General features: G+C 47.9%; 1 protein-coding gene across 1 annotated transcript in view; it reads left to right on the forward strand.

Moving 5' to 3' along the window:
• Positions 1–894: 894 nt before the first annotated feature.
• The window catches only part of PDZK1 (PDZ domain containing 1), a 39,371-nt gene continuing 22,958 nt past the window's right edge, over positions 895–17,307 (forward strand). The window contains exon 1 of the mRNA XM_080802364.1: positions 895–1,101. The gene's annotated coding sequence lies outside the window, so the exon portion shown is untranslated. The remainder of the gene's footprint in view (positions 1,102–17,307) is intronic.

Consider the following 17,307-nt stretch of genomic DNA (forward strand, 5'->3'; position numbering starts at 1 on the left):
TCCAGATGGACATGATCTGATTTGAGTTAGCGGCTCAGATGTTTGTCATTTTTGACCATTTACCCTTTGACTTGGGCCAAGACTTTCTCGGGAAAACCTAAGGCCCATCCAAGGTCAGTAGCCCTTCAGGCATGGGTGGAGGAGGGGGTCTCCCATCCACAGACTGGGGTTAGCTTCGCCTTACTGCCTGGAGCACTTTCTCGCCCTGATTTGCAGTGTGGGCTGCGGATCCAGGTCAGTCAGGAGCCTGGCTCTGGGTCTGCCTGTGTGGGTGCTGCTGGTAGGGCTGAGCTGCTGCTCTGGGCGCCTGGGGCCCTTCCCCACTGGCCAGGTGGTCCTCAGCCTTCCACCTTCCCCCTGCTGGGCTTGCCTGAGAGGGAAGTGGGTGGAGGGGGAAGGCAATTTTCGAGAGGCTGGAGAATAGAGACCGAGCATCCTCAGGTGAGAAAAGGGAGGGAGGAGAGAGCGGGTAAGAGGAGGGGAGTCTGGGAAGTAAGAGCAAGGGTTTTGAGTGTAGGTAAAAACTCCCAGGGGATGGAGGAGGGCGCCTGAGGGGCTTTGCTCCATTTACTGCGGCTTGTCTGCCTCAGGCCTTCTACTAGGTAGGGGGTCGAAGAGGTGCTCCCCGGGGAGGCCTCCGTGCTCGAGGGTGCTCTGGTGGTGGCCCGCAGTGCCCCCACAACCCTGAGATGGGGCATGGTGGAGGGTCCTAATTCACTGAGTGTTGCTCGGCGTGACCAAGGCATTTGCCAAGGGAGAGAAATGAGGAAGGCAGAGGAGCCTCCTCCCCCAATGCCCCTTCTCTTCTCCCCGCCCCCCCCTTCTCTGGGAGGGGCAGGCGAGCAGCAGCGTCCCCTCAGGGCTTAGGTGGGTGGTGGCACTGGGCTTGCTGTGGGTTGTCTCAGGTTTGAGCTGCTCAGGGCCCACCAGCTGGCAGGAAGCAGGACAGAGGTCACTTGAACTCAGACCACAGGTCCCTGTTAAATACATCAGCTTTTAAATCAATCTTTGTTCAAAGTCCAGTGAGTTCCAAGACTAGAGCTCACCAGCAGAGAGAGAATTCCCCGTGAACGGACCAGCTTTTCTTCTTTCCAGATTCAGGTAAGAGCCGTCTCTCGTCCCCCTGACTGAGGGCACCAGAGCTGCCTGGGCTTGAACCGCCTTCTTTCTTTTCCTTTCTCCTTTTCCAAGCAGTGGCTGGCTATCCAGGGCAGAAGGGAGGCCTGCGGGGAAGGAGCCAGGGGCCTTTCGTGGTGGGGGTGGGGGGGGGAATTGTTCACACTCTGAGGTTTTCTCTGCTCGTGATGCCTGACCCTCATAGGTTAGGGTCTGTTTCACAAAGGAATTGGTAAACTGATCCTCAGAAAAAGCTTTCCCACGGTTGCCTAGGGGGTTGGCGTGCAGCCCAAAGGGAGCGTGACAACAGACCTCACAGGTCACCAGGGGGATACTCCTCGGACCTCCCCACTAGGCAAGAGCTTTGTGTTTTAGAGATTTTCTTCTGGAAGCCTCCCTTCAAGGGTAAAACCTAAATTAACTTTCCCACCCAATAATAAAAATAGGCATCTCCTCTTTTCATCACACAACGACACTAAGAAATGAGAAAAAAAAACAGTGAGTTTCTAGGCTGGCTGAGTTTTCAAGCAACCTCCCCAGGCTCTACCCTTTGAAGTTTATAATTCTTTGGGTCTTGTGTGGGTCTGAAAATCTTTGTTTCTTTAACATTCCAGACGATTCTGGTGTGCAGCCAGGTTTGGGAACCACTGGTCTCTTCCTAAGAGGAAGAGACTAAGGGACTTAAAGATGCCTTCATATAAGGGTTTTCCAGCCGAGGAGACCCTTGGTCCAGGCTGGTTCCTTCCTCCTCAGCTGTCCCTGCAGCATTGTTCGATGTGCCTGCTCTCAGTCCTATATCCAGAAGTCATAGGAGCGCGGGTGTCTAGTCACCTGTAGTCACATGTTCTTTCCTGCAGCAAATAACTCAGGGACTTTGAGTTTGTGTGTTATGACTAAGTAAATTGTTCTTATCTTTGACTCTTTTGTATGATCTCTGCACCATAAACTATGAAGTAGCTAGTAATGATGTCTTGTGTTTGTAGACAGCTGCTTCTCCTCCAGGGGAAAGGACACGGGACTGGGGCACAAAGAACCCGTGCTGTTGTTTGGTTGGTGGTGACAGTCCGTTAGACAAGACAGTAGGGGCTTCAGTTTCACCATCTATCAGTGACGGCCTCACTTTCCCCAGGGCTGTACTGAATATAAAATTATAAATGAGACATGTTTGTGGGGATTAAAAGCATAAACATAAGGTGTGTACATTTCCAGTGTGTATACCAAAGGCTCTGTGGGAGGAAACAGTCTTGTGGTCAGTGAAGGCACCTCTTCCTGGTGTTTTCATCTCAACAAGCCTCTCTGGACTCACCTATAAATCGGGAATTGGGACTAGATCACGGCCAATGTCCTCTTCAGCCCACCAAGCCAAGGTGGAGCCCTAAGTATGAGGACTTCATTATCCTGCAGCTCAGAAGGCTGGCTCCTTCTTGTCGTCTGGGTTTGAATCGGAATGTTACCTTCCCAGGAAGGGCTTTCCAAGCCAGCCTCCCCCTCAGTCCCACCACCACATCTCCTCATTCATAGCCTTTGTCACCAGAGGTCCTCTCGTTTACTTTCTACTAATCACCCTTGCCAGACGTCAGGCTTCAGGAGAGCCGAGATCTCGTCTTCTGTGTTACTGCTCTAATCCCAGCTCTTAGGAAGTGACCTGGCGTAGAGTAGATGCTTAGCTATTCAGCTAAATGGGCTGCAAGTTAGTGTGGCAGGGAATGGGCTGCAAGAATGGAATCAGAGTGTTTTGAGAAACCGCTCTCAAGGAGAGGATGCTTAAGCACTCCGATACTCTCGGGGCATCTGAGGGCCTGGCTTTGATCATGTAGGAATGCATATCTCTGGCCACAGCCCGGTTAAATGATTTTCGTATTTGTTGCATATGAGCATAGTAAGTTCAACTTAGATATGTTTCCTCAAGATCGCGGCAACTCCTCTCCTTGGCATTTCATGAGGGGCTGCCTCACGATTTCTTACTCTCATTGGCTAAGTGATGAAGAGTGTGGATGCTGGAAAGCTGCATTGCAAGCAGACATATTCTTCTTTTCTGAGACTCTGTGTCCTCCTCCATCAGACAGGCACAACCACCTTGTTGTGGTGTCTGGAGGATTAGGTGGGAGAACGTACCTTGAAGGGCCTCACACACTGTCTGTGCTACTGTTATGATGATTTTTTTTTAAAGATTTATTTATTCACTTCAGAGAGAGCACAAGTGGCAGGGGGCTGGGGCAGTGGCAGGGGCAGGGAGAGAGAGAGAAGCAGACTCCCTGCTGAGCGGGAATCCTGACCTGGGGCTCGATCCCAGGACCTAGAGATCATGACCTGAGCTGACGGCAGATGCTTAACCATCTGAGCCAGCCAGGCGCCCCTGTTTGATGGTCTTCAGACAGCTCTGTGATGGGCATAGCCCCAGAGAAGGAAGGAGCCCAGGTAGTGGCAAGGAGTTTTGATAAATAGGAACAATAGCCTCTAGGCAGCTTGAGGGTAGCTCTGCAGGGTTTGCTCTTGGTCTTAGGCGGCCTCCAGCTTCTGAGGCTCTAAACCTCATGCAACATGAACACTGGAGATCTCCTGTAAGACTGAGCCTAACGTGCTTCCCAGGCTCACCTGAACTGCTGCTTCTTTCGACATTTACCTCTTCTCCTGGCTTTCTGGACCATTCACACCTGCACTCTTCCTTTTACCTGGGCTGCCTTCCTCCTTCCAGTCTAACTACTTGTGTCCCCTAACACAGCAGATACCTCAGTGGGAGGCTGGGGAGATGGTGAAAGGAGCCCAGACTCAAGTGGGTTTGAATCCAGGCTCTGTGGCTTATCCAAATAGCCATGGGAAACCAACTTAATTCTTCAGAGTCTTTTTTTAAATTTATTTTTTACTTGTGGCATGGACCATTAGGATTTCTTTTTTTCTTTCTCCCCCCCCCCTTTTTTCTTTTTCTCACTTTTATTTATTTATTTATTTATTTTATTTATTTTCAGTGTGGACCATTAGGATTAAATGTAAACCATAATAGGTACTTAGGCTGGTGCCTGGTGCTTAGTAGGACCTCAGTAAACACGTTTAACAATAGCAAGACATTTTCTTTTAGATATTACTGTACCATGCCATTTTTGGGTAATTGTGTTTCTAACTTTCCCCACTGCACTCCTGGGCTCTGTGAGGGCAGGACAGTGTCTAATTTGATTAGGGCCTTGGGATCTGTCTGCCCCGTGGTACGAACCAAATATACCTTGTCGATTGTATAAATGATACTTAGAATTCAGACAATAGAGTGATGCCCTCAGACTGTGGTGCTCAGGAAAGGATTTGTGTTTAACTTAAAATTGACCTGAGCCTTGAAAACGGGTAGGTTTTAGATTCATTCACTTGGAAAGAATGTTTGCTTAGGAGATACTATGTATAACTAATCAGAGTGGGGAAGGTACTCCAGGCATGAGCAAAGGGCAGGCTGGGTGTGGGTGGCCATGAGCAGGCCAGCTGGCTGTCTGTTGAGGCACCTAGAGGAATGAGGTAGGGCGGGATTGTGCCCGAGCAAGGAGTCTGGATTCTGCTTCTTGAGTGATTCTTTTGTTTTTATTTATTTTTATTATTCTTTTTTTTTTTTTTTTTTTTTTTTTTAGAGAGCAAGAGAGCAGGGGAGGGATAGGAGGAGAGAGAGAATCTTAAGCGGAGCATGGAGCCTGATATGGGGTTAGATCTCACAACTCTGAGATCATAACCAGAGCCAAAATCAAGAGTCAGATGGTTAACTGACTGAGCCACCCAGGTGCCCCTTGAATGATTCTTTTAGAACCTGAAAGGATGATGGCAAGATCTCAAGACAGTAGGTGGGAGAGCCTGGGGGCAGGAGGACTCTGGAACACATGAAAACAATGAGGGGGTAGAAATTCAAGGTCAAGAGGTCTTATAGAACAAGATGCCAGTTTGAGGGATAGCCGCTGTTCCAACCAACCCTCAGGGTGATTTGGCTATTCTCAGGTTTTACCAGCTTTACCAGTGGCAAAAGTTATTCTCTGTGAGGGCGTCTTTGTTCCCACATAGTGTTGACTCTGTCCTTCTCCCAGCTTGCAGAACTCTTAGGTAAGCAAGTCAAGTGTGAAAGACCTTGACCTCCAGCCCAGAGTCCTGCCATGTAGGACAAAGTGTCTTTCATGATGCCTGGGGGCTGGGGGTAGTATTTTCTATCAGCTGGCCACGTGAACTTTGAGATAAGCAGATTCATTCCTTATCATAAATGAGGAGTAAGAATTAACTCCCTGGGCCTGGAGTCACTCTTTTCCACATAATGCTCAGTGGAATGCATTTCATTAATTTCCCACATTTGAAATCTCTTGCTGGCTAAGACCAAATGGTAACTGTGACAATGGGAAAGTAAAGTTAGCAAATACATATCTTAGGGTCCCGCTTATCCTTCTGTTTTTGACACTAATTCTTTAAAATGAAGACACTTGAGTGTTTGAACTTCCACAGGTCTTGCTTTTCCAAGGAGGAACCCAGGTGGTCCCAAGTGAATTATCTGCAGTGAAGACCTAGAACCTGCTCCGGGTGAAATGTTTTTGAAGAAAGATGAAATCTTTATCTCTTCCTTGCTGGGGACATCTGTCAATCCCAGCTGGGACACGATAGGATTCCTCTTATGCCGTTGGAAGAAACTGTGTGTCTGAGGCTCTGAGGCTGCCCTTGAAGGAAGGCAGACACCCCAGGGCAGGAGGAGGCCTTGGTCAGGGCCGATGGCTGTTGGGGATTCTTGGCCTGTCCCTGTGCTGACTTACTATCTCATAGTCTCCACCAATGGCATTTTTCTGATAGAACTCTAGTGTTTTGTCTGTCTCACTCACGACACAGATGCACACCAGGGAGGGAGGGACAGTGTTCTCCATGAGGACACAATGTGCCCAGATGCCTGGTCAAGCTTCCTGGGAATGTTGCCTTCTCGCTGAAGTTCTAAGGGTTTTATAGACCAGCAAGTAGTTCAGTGCAAAGTGAAAATCATTCAGGTTGAATGTTACCCTGGGCTCCCACTCTCTCTTCCCCTTATGCCTTGATGAAACAGAAGTGATTTCTCTGTGGTACCTCCTAGTCCTACAAATAGCCATCCACAGTCACAATTACTAGGGTTAAACATTATTCACCTGCTGTGTGGCTCAGTGACTGCTGTGTAGTTTTCCACTGGTGTTGGTTACATAAGTGCCTTTTGAGGAGAGATTGTTTTCTTTGTGGTCTGGTACTCCCTGCACCACTGGTTCCAAAGTATTAGACAAGATAGCACTGGATCCATCGTGACTAGTGGCTGTAGGCACCGTGTTTATAGACCAATCCTGCTGCATCCTAGCCAAAAGAGTCCAACCCCTTCCTTCCTGGTGAAGTCCTTGCACCAGGCTGTGGGTCACAGCTGGCAGTGCTCTTCTCTTTTTCTGCTTCCAAACAGAATGCATTTCTCCCGTGCCCTTTCTTGAATCTTTTGGAAATTCAGAGATGTGGCCTGGCGGGTGAGCCTGCTCACTAGTTACTGCTTGGCTGCCATGGTCCCTACCTGGAGAAGCTTTCCGGGTACAAGGTCCCGCTTCCCTCACGCACCTTCTCCACCCTTGTCTGTTCCTTGGTGCCTGTGCTGGTTACCTCATGTGCACACCTGTTAGAGCTCATCTGCTTCCGGCGGCGCCCCCCACCACCACTTGGTCTGGAAGTTTTGTAAAGCTCCCCAGAAACTTATGCTTCTTTGATATATGGTATTTGGTTCTATTTTTGTAATTCCCTGGCTTTCAGACTTATATGCTCCTTCTGGGATCGGTCGGAGAAATCGGAGTTCATTACATGAGTTTTAGTTCCTGAGCAACAAAATCTTCAGCCCTGTCTTTCCGATGGTTAATGCTAACTTTAAAGAGCTGGGCTGCAGAGAACCCTGGCCTAATGATCAAGGGGCCTGCTTAGCCCCAGCCCAGCCCTTCTTGTCTGCTTTAGAGAGAAAACCGGGAATACTGTTCAAGTGTTCTCGCAGAAAAAGGGATTGGGGCTCCCACCAGAGGACCGGGAAGACAATGTGCATGGCTTGCCTTCTATGTCCCAGATACTGTGCTCAGATGCTTTACCTGGTCGATCTTAAGTCCTCTTCACCATGTCTATATGCATTTCCTATTCCAGGTGTACCTCTGTCTTCAGCTCAAAATTAAAGAAGTCACCCATGTTCTCACAGCTAGAAAGTGGTGATGCTGGGGTTAAAAACTGGGTTATGCCCCAAACTCTAGTTCTTAATAATGTCCTTTACCGAGACTTGAATGATATGGGAAGATAGAAATAAAAATACGAATTCCCTTCACATCAGCTATATACCTAGACATTTTTTTAGACTTTTCATGACTAGAAATTACTCATGACTAGAAATTACTGTTTTATAGATCTTTTAAGATGACCTTTCCTCTGTTGACCCCTTAATTTTCGAAACTACTCCTTCCATTCCCTCCTTCTCCCCATTTGTCTTGCTCAGCCAGTCCCTGACACTCTTCATCTCTCCAGCCCTAGCCTCTGACTTCTCTTACCTGCCAACTCATGTTGGTCTAACATTCCAGCTCTGTGCTCATTGTAAGTATGGAAATCCTCATCTCCAAGCTTTCTGTTTTTTAAACATGTCTAACCCCCAACTTATGGTAAAAGTTACCACTTTCTCCTTCTATTCATGGACCCTGTGGTGAGAAAAAGCCATGAGAAGCCATCCTGATTGGTCTACGGTCAATTAATGAGATTGGCCTATCTATCTAATAGGAAAACATTAACCTAAGTTGTTTCTTAGAAAATCGTATTCAATTTGTTGACTCATTGTAGTGAAGCAATGCTGTAGCTATTGGAAATCCTTTTTGGCCAGTGGTTATAAACTGCCAGCCCAGGGGCTCAATTCTGTTGGGTTTGCATGGAGTTTCTTAAAAATTTCAAATAGCTGTCAGCTTTTTACAGTGGGGAAATTTTGTATAAATCTGGATTTCCAGATTCTCTTGACAAATTGGCAGATCCAGCGTTCCTGGTTCCTATCCCCTCCCAGTAGCTGTCTCAAAGTGCTAAATAGCAGCAAATCCACAGGCCTCTCCTGACCCTAGCGATTTGCCAGTTTGAGCCCACTGGACATTTTGGTCTATATCCTCAGAATTCCTGATTTGTAGTTACTCTGCAGGAGAGATTGGAGCTAAGGTAACTGACATTTTCTTCTTCATCTCATTTTTTTTTTTTAAAGGTTTTATTGATTTGACACAGAGAGAGATCACAAGCAGGCAGAGAGGCAGGCAGAGAGAGAGAGAGGAAGGGAAGCAGGCTCCCTGCTGAGCAGAGAGCCCGATGTGGGGCTCGATCCCAGGACCCTGAGATCATGATCTGAACTGAAGACAGAGGCTTAACCCACTGAGCCACCCAGGCACCCCTCTTTTTTTTTTTTTTTTTTTTTTTTAACTTTGGCCCTAGTGGAAATATTCTGTTCCATCGAGGTAAAACCCATTTCCTGTGCTCCCTGTATCCTTCCTTGATACACCAACACACTGCTAATTTTTTTCACAGAATAAAACCATCAGCCCTGCTTTTCCCCTCAAGCTGCTATCCCTGTTCTGTCCATCATGTGTTTCGAGATGTATCTATATCTGTTGCCTCTGTTACTGTTCACTAGCTTCTCAGGCCCTTCTCCATCCTGGACTCAAGTGTTCTAAGCTTAGTGACATGTTCTGTTTTCATTCTCTTTACCTCTTAACATCATTTTGCATTGTTAATTACAATCTTGAAATGCTTTTCATTTTGACTGCGCTGTAAAATCTCGGCCTTCTGCTTATTCCTTCTCTGCTTCCTCTTCTGATTGCCTGGATATAGGATTACCCCAGGCCTTATCCTGGGTACCTCGTCCTCCATGTTCCCACTCGGAGGCTTTCCTTAACTCTGCGGCACACGCCCAGTCCGTTGTCCTGAGCTCCAGGCCCATACTCCCGTCACTCTTCTGTTAGTCACCAGAGCATGGGCTTCTCTGATACCTTCCCTTGGCAACATCCGACCCAAGTGGAAGACTCATTAGTCTCCCCGCTGCTATAATCAGAGTACCACAGACTGGGCAGTGGAATGTGTGTGTGCTTAAGCAGCAGAGATTTAGTTCTTCACAGTTCTAGAGGCTGGGAGTACAAGATTAAGATGTTGGCAGGGCTGGTTTCTTCTGAGGCCTCTTTCTTTGGCTTGCAGATGGCCACCTTCTGTGGGCTCACATGGCCTTTCTCTGGGTGTGTGCACTTCTCTCCTGTCTCTTCATCATCTCACAAGGATTACTGGATTATTCCCCACCCTGCGACCTTATTTAACCTTCCTTATCTCTTTGTAAAGCCCAATCTCCAAATACAGTCACCTCCACGGTTAAGACTTCAACATCCGAATTTTGGGAGGGACACTTCAGTCCACACAGAAAGGGAGTCTAGGGCTTAATGGAGGAGAGCTCTCAGAGTTGGGTAGCAGGAAAAACGGAGCTAAGGTCATAAATCCAAGTAACACATGGCCTTTATGGAGCAGTAGACGGAATGGGAAGATGACTGCAGAATTCGAGTATCCTCGTAGCTCAGAATGGAGAGGAGCCAAAACACAGCCACGGTCTGTGGCCTCAGTGGCGGCCTCAGAGCGGCCTCAGAAGGCTGTACTGCGCATGTGCCGCTTGGCGCAGCTGAGGCACCTTCCTGGTGATGTGGAACCGCGGGCAAGCTGCATGGAAGTAAGGTCCGCAGAGGCTGCGGAGAGGAACCCTTCCCACACACACACACCACCGGGGGCTGCGGCCCTGTTGTACCTCCTGTTCACTGGTCACAGCGAGTGTAAATAAGTATTTTGGACATCTGTGTTACGGAAACCTCCCTGTCTGTGGCCACCTCTGCATGGAGAAATTGGAGGGAACAGGGTTGAAGAACTGATACACTCTGTCCTCGCTGTAGTTCTTCCACCACCGTCACCAACTCTCTGTTCTCACAGCTGCCATCCTAGGGCAGGGCCTTACTGGGTAGGATTAGGCAACAGCCTCTCACCTGGCCTCCCCACAGCGCATCTTTGCTTCAGTTCATCCCACCTGCGATTCTTGGAGCCCAGCTCTGGTCCAGTCATCCCTCTGCTTATACGCCTTGAGCTCCTTGGGCTGACATTCGAGGCCCTTACAGGCTAATGTGTCACCATGATGGAAGGACACATTGGCTGCTATCCCTCAGTCATGCTGAGTTCTTAACTCTTCCTTGACCGTACCCCAACACGTTCCCACTTCCACAGTGGAGGTTTACATTATTCTCTGTTTAGAATGTTCTCTTCCTACTTTCATATCTGCTGAAATCCTACCTATCTGCTGTCAAGGTCTACATCAAGCCCTACCTAATCCATGGAGCTTTCCTGCGCTTATGTTGTGTTGTAGGTCATATGGCATTTATACTCTGTTCATGGTGATAGCTATTTTTGTATTAAAACTTTTCCTTCACTCCTATTGAACTACAAAGTCCCTTGAGAATAGAGGTGGTTTTTTTAAACTTTATCCCATCAACCACTGAAGAGTGTTTTGCACTTAAGTGTGAGGCAAGCATTGGTGGCATGGACTAATGAAATCAGCTTTAGGGTCCTAGGTCTTCTTGATGTTCAGGAGAAAGTTAAAGGACCTTTGTTCATGATCCTAAATAGACTTCATTCACTCCCATATGCTAACTGAAGAAACTAAGGCAGAGGGATGGGGAAGAGGTTGACAGGGAGCAAGAAACTGTGAGGTAGAGCCGGCAAGCATCACCCCTCCCCAGGGCCTCACAGGATGACTGGTAGAATCACAAGATGACTGGTGGGGTCTCAGAGAAGGATGGAACTTGAGACTCTACCTACAGGGTGATGGAGGAGGCATGGCCTCTGTGATGGTTAGATTTAGGGGTTGGGGAGTGGGCCCACACACTTAATTCATAGAATAAAGAGCACATGGGAGCTGTTCAAGGTTGGTTTCATCTGTTTTGTTCTTTTTTTTTTTTTCATAAACATTTTATTTATGTGACAGGGAGAGAGCAGAAGCAGGGGGAGCAGCAGGCAGAGGGAGAAGCAGACTCCTTGCTGTGCAAGGAGCCTGATGTGGAACTTGATCCCAGGGCTCTGGGATCATGACCTGAGCTGAAGTCAGGTGCTTAACCGATTGAGCCTCCCAGGTGCCCCCCTCTGCTTGATTTTGTTTGGCTCAGAACTGGGACTTGGGGAGGGAGGCACGATGCCCAGACTAAGTTCGTCACACACTCCTATACTGTTGGCCAGGACATTGGCCATGGTCAGAGCTGGATCCCAAGGACCACATAGGGTGGCAATGGCCTCCCCTAACCAAGCTGCCCACTTGGTTTTTCATATTGACTAAAGGTGAGCTTAAGGTGGCTGTTAATAGTTCACCCAACCTTGACATTCTCTCTGACCCATGAGGGTGTTATGCCAAGACCAAGGAGAGAAAACAGGAGTTAGGGAGCAGCAAGGGATGGTTTTAAGCACTAGTTTCTTAAGCTAGTTGGGTGGGGGTGGTTCTCAAAATATGCATGTTCAGGTTCAAGCTGGGAGATTGAATCAGTAGATCTGAGGTGAGGTTTAAGATTTTATAAATCTCTATAGGTGATTCTGGGGGCCAGTGGGGGTTGGAAAATCAAATCTGTAAGGTGATGGGGAGGGTTCGGTGAGATTCTGTACCATGCCTGACACGTAGTGAGTTTTCAAATGGCAGTGAGATTTATTATTGCTGGCCTCACCTGAAGGTCTGTGAATTTATACTGTTTGAGCTAAATATATCTGTTCCCTCTGATGAAACCAGATGGTGCCTTTGGGCATGAGTGGACGACCCCCAGGTCTGAGATGGATGAAGATCCTATAATTCTTGCTTTAATTTTCTAGGAGCTGTCCTTTCTTTTCCTTCCTCAGAAGAATTTGATCTCACCTGACTTGTGTTTTATGTGATCTTTGGCAACCTCAGGATTCCTTTACCAATAATACCTGGAAGCTCCCAGGTGTTAGACAAACTCTGTGTTAGAGTAGGGCAATGTTTCAGAGACTGTTGTATTGGGAAATGCTTTGTGTTCTTATCAGGCTCCCCCTGACCTTCAGACTCTCAAATACGTGTAGATCATGGATTTTTGATGAGCTAAGTGGCTTTAAAATCCCTTCCCTCCCACCCTTGTTTCCTATACTGGGTAGACTTGTGAGCATTCATGCCTATGATAGGTTTTTTTTTTTTTTAAGTAGGCTCCACGTCCACTGTGGAGCCCAACACAGGGCTTGAACTCATGACCCTGGGATCAAGAATCAGACCCTCAAACGACTGATCCACCCCAGGTGCCCCTTTATGATAGCTTTTAATTAGAAATTTCCACATGTAGCCATTGTTAGAACAGAATGTTCTATTTTTTTAATTTTTATTTTTTCTTGAAGTATAGTTGTTGACACAGTGTTACATTTGTTTCAGGTGTACAAATAGTGGGCCCACAACTTTGTTATGATATGCTCAAGGGTAGCTGCCATCTGTCCCCCTACAGTGCTATTCCAACACCACTGACTGTATTCTCTGTGCTGCACCTTTCATCCCTATGACGGCAAGCCTGTCTCTCCCACTCCCCTTCACCTCTTTTTCCCACCCCCCACCCCCTTCCCCCGGCACTGTCTGTTTGTTATCTGCATTTATGGGCCTATTTCTGCTTTGTTTGTTCCTTTTTTTAGATTTCACATATAACTGAAATCCTACCCTATTTGTCTTTCTCTGATTTATATTATTTAGCACAATACCCTCTAGGTCTATTCATGTTGTTGCTAATGGCAAGATCTTATTCTCTTTTATAGCTGAGTGATATATTTACTATATATTTATTTATTTATTTTTGTTACTGGTCATTCTGACAAGTGTAATATGATAACTCTTGTGGTTCTGATTTGCATTTCCCTGATGGTTAGTGATTTGAGCAGCTTTCCATGTGTCCCTTTGCTTATCTAAATGTCTTCTTTCTTTCTTTCTTTTTTTTTTTTGGTAGAGATTTTATTCATTTATTTGGCAAAGAGAGAAACAGTGAGAGAGAGAACACAAGCCAGGGGAGAGGGAGAAGCAGGCTTCCCTCAGAGCAGGGAGCCTGATACGGGGCTCAACCCCAGGACCCCCGGATCACGACCTGAGCCAAAGGCAGACACTTAACAACTGAGCCACCCAGGTGCCCCCTGAATGTCTTCTTTGGGAAAACGTTTATTGAGGTCCTCTGCCCATTTTTAACAATCAGATTATGATTATGATTATTTTGGTAGAACAGAGAACATTTTTTTTTAAAGATTTTATTTATTTATTTGACAGAGACACAGCGAGAGAGGGAACACAAGCAGGGAGAGTGGGGGAGGGAGAAGCAGGCTTCCCGCCGAGCGGAGAGCCCGATGCGGGGCTCGATCCCAGGATCCTGGGATCATGACCTGAGCTGAAGGCACACGCTTAACGACTGAGCCACCCAGGCGCCCAAACAGAGAACTTTTTCATGTGCAAAGTGACAGAGCAGGCACACTTCACTGTAAGTCCCACTGGCACGGGGATCAGTTGAATGGAGTCTCACTGTTGCCCTGGCTAACCCTGCTGAGGGAAGTCCTGTAGCCTCCAGCCCCAAACAGGCGAATGGAGGGCAAAATGAGATGACTTCTTAGCCTTGGCCCACTAAGCCGAACTCTCCTGGCTTTTTGGGTCTTGTTTATGTAGATCATGCTCCCCTCAGGAACACCTCCTGGCTTAGACTTCTGCTCTGTGTGAGGGGGTGTTGACTCGAGGTCAGAGATGGGCCCATGTTGATGGCTGCCTGGGAGCTGAGATGCCTTGGCCTGCCTTGGGCTCAGAAGAGTCCCTAGTTTCCACCAGCTATTTCTTTCCTATGGAAAAAAGCTCAGTAGCTTCAGTTCTTTCTTCTCCGGCCACCTCCAGAGGTCCTGCCTGCCCTCCGCTGTTGTCATTGTCTCACCTGCCCAACTTGTAAAGTGTGCCGAACTTCCCTTCTTGACTATGGGCATATTACGCTCTTTCCTGGTAGCAATAATCTAATTCTTTTGGAAGAAGGGGTGGGTCTAAAGGTATGATTAATAATTAAGAATGATTAAAAAGAACCCTGACTTTCCACCCTGACCACCAGCCAGCACTTTGTTTTCTTTCCCACAGACAAGCAACTTTGTTGCCAAGAGTTGACTTTCTTCCCAGAGCTCAGCAGCGGTTAGAGCTTCCTTTCATTTCCAGTATTTTATTTTGGCTATCTGAACTGGGGGAAAAGGCTGCTGAAGGTTTAACAGACTCCAGCATTCGATGACTGCTGGTACAGTATTATAGAAATCCATATGCCTTCACTAGTTAACTCCCTGTCCACCATAGGGGTTCAGTCTGGATTTTCTCCGGAAACAGAAGATGGGGGCTGGGAGTGAAGAAACAAAAAGTATCCTTAAATAATAATTTAAGTATCCTTAAATACAAAGATCCTTCCAGTTATGCCCTGTGTTCCAGAGTCCCAGGCATCCTCATCACGGAGCAAGGGATAATCTTGCTAAAGTCATGGATCCCAGCTTTGACTTAGGGCCGGGTGTAACACCAGATGGACCCAGGTCTGGAGCTGGACCAGAGCCAGGCTCTTTGGCTTCTAGTTGAAGTGTCACTTGGTGAGATGGCAAAGGAAATCGTTTTAGGGCGCCAAGGGTCCCATGGAAGGCCTGGCTTTTGGGGTATCGATCTGCTTTTCTCTGTTGCTATGGTTGAAGGGGTTAAATATTTCATCAGTGTGGCATGGGCCCCGGCATCAGTGGCTGGATTGCGTGGAGGTGGCAGGAGCCCGAGGTGGCTCAGAGTGGTAGCCATCTCCTGGCCCGCACCGGAGGCTTCAAAGACAAGTGCAGATCTGAGTGATTGCTGTCTGGTTGTTTGAAAACTTTCACCAAATAAATAAACAACTCGGGATTTTGCCAAGAAATAGAGCTTTGTCTTTCCTTGTGGGTCTCCTTGGAAACCTAGGAAAATGATGCCTCTTTCCCCTTCCCTAAACATGGGACTAGTCTGGCTGACAAGGAGTTTCACTTTCTATCCTCGTAGAACTTCAGAGAAGGCGATTACGATACTGTGGCTGACACCCAGGGTGTGAGATCGCTGAATTTTAGGGGCGGGTGCCTTAGGAAGGAGCATGCATGTACTGACCACAGACCATCTCCTCTTTTGGTGAAAACACAGCATTGAATGGCCTCTATTTTGATTATAAGGACATGTTGTGGATTTTGCAGGCTTTGGTTGAAGTTTCTCTATAATTAGCCCCAAATTTCAGAGAGCTTTGGTTTTTTTCAGTTTTTAGTCCCATGAAATTGAAAGTTGAGAGGGATCTAGAGGTGAGTTTGGACATAGACATAGAAGTGGGTTTGAGCTGGAAAATGGAACTGATAACATGCAGGCCAGATGCTCAGCCAAAAGAAAAATAAAGGTTCCGGGAGACCAGGTGCCTGCACGCCAGCCGCTCGGGTGCTGCCCAATTCCCCCCAGTACCCTCCTTCCCCGTCTCCTCCCACAGCAGTGTCTTCCTGGCAGCGGGTCATGCTTCGAGAGCTTGCCAGTGTCCCCCAGGGGTGGCCACTGCCCACATGATTGTGGCTCGACTTTTCTCTTCCTTGGAGATGCTGTGGGGAGGGCTTAGGCCCTGGGCCCTTGGCGAGAGATCACTTGAAACCGTGTCTCTCGGTTTGTTTTCTTGACTGCTTAGTCATTCCTGCCACTAATGGCGTGGCTGCCAGACTCGGCTGAGACGACTCCCTGCAGTGGCCAATCTGTCAGGCAGTGGGAGCCTTTCTGCCCAGTTTGTACTGTGTGTCTCTGTGGGCATGAAGGTCAGAGATGGCTATCTGGAATCACTGTGCTGTGGCTGCTAGGGAGCCTGGAGCACTTTGCTGTCTCTCCTCCACCCCACCCTCCATGCTCATCTGTCCGGGTCCCTCTAGGAGGGAAGGGACAGACGGTTTATTCTCCGATTTACTGGTAGGGAACTGTGATGAGCCAAACGCAGGGCTCGCACTGCGGGCAGTGGCAGCAGCAGAGGCCAGCCTTCTGCTCCCGGGCCTCTGCCTGGCACCAGCCGTTCTGGTCCCCACTCTTATTCACCTGTGAAAGAAAACGCTTCAGCCAGGAGAGATGGATGACACCAGCAGCAGCCTTCCCCACAGGAACTGGGTGCCCAAGCACAAGCTGGTGGTTTTCACGCTTGTCCTTTCTGCTGTGGCCCAGGACCTTGCTCTGGCAGTGGGGCCAAAGGAAGGGCAGGATGGATGGAAGCAGAGGCTGCTTCGGGTGGGAGAAGTCAGACCCGGCCATGGGAGTTCTTTCTCTGCAGGGCATCTCTACTCTGCTTGGGCTAGAGCTTCAGGGTTCTGTCAACTGCTTTTCTATATCTCCTCTCCAATAGATCAGGCCAGCTGTGAGGGCTGCTTTGTTCTTACTTGTTTGAGGTCTTCCTGATCCTGTCCTAGCTCACCTGACTCCTACCCATCCTTCAGGTCTTAGGAAAATCATTTTCCCAGGAGGCCATTCTTTTTTTTTTTTTTTTTTAAATTTATTTATTTGATAGAGATCACAAGTAGGCAGAGAGGCAGGCAGAGAGAGAAGAGGAAGCAGGCTCCCTGCTGAGCAGAGAGCCTGATGTGGGGCTCGATCCCAGGACCCTGAGATCATGACCTGAGCTGAAGGCAGAGGCCTTAACCCACTGAGCCACCCAGGCGCCCCCAAGGAGGCCATTATTAATTCTGCCTGTCCCATTCCCTACTCCCAACGCCCTCTGTTATACTCTGCCTCATCAACTCTGTTCTGTCCTAGCATACAATTCACTATGTGTTGTTGTAAAAATACGTTCTCCCTGATAGGGGGGCAAAGGATAGGTCTGTCTTGCCCACAGATTTATCCTCAAGTCCTAGTCCTTGGGAGGCTTGTCACCTATTTGAATGAGAGTGGGCTTGGATTTTCTTAAAAATTTTTAGGTCAGGTATTTAGACCTACTTTCTTTAGATCAGGGGACAGAGAGGAATTTAGTCTTGGACCTATTGAAACTGAAAAATCTGTGGTCTAGGACGCAGCCAAATACATGGGTCTGAAACTCAAGTAAAGAGATCGCCCTTGGGGAATAGATTTGGAAATCATTAGCAAGTCCCAGAAGGTGGCCTCCTGTGCCCCCAGTGTTGGCTGCA

Source organism: Martes martes (assembly GCF_963455335.1).
Source record: "Martes martes genome assembly, chromosome: 4".
Classification (NCBI taxonomy): Eukaryota; Metazoa; Chordata; class Mammalia; order Carnivora; family Mustelidae; genus Martes; species Martes martes.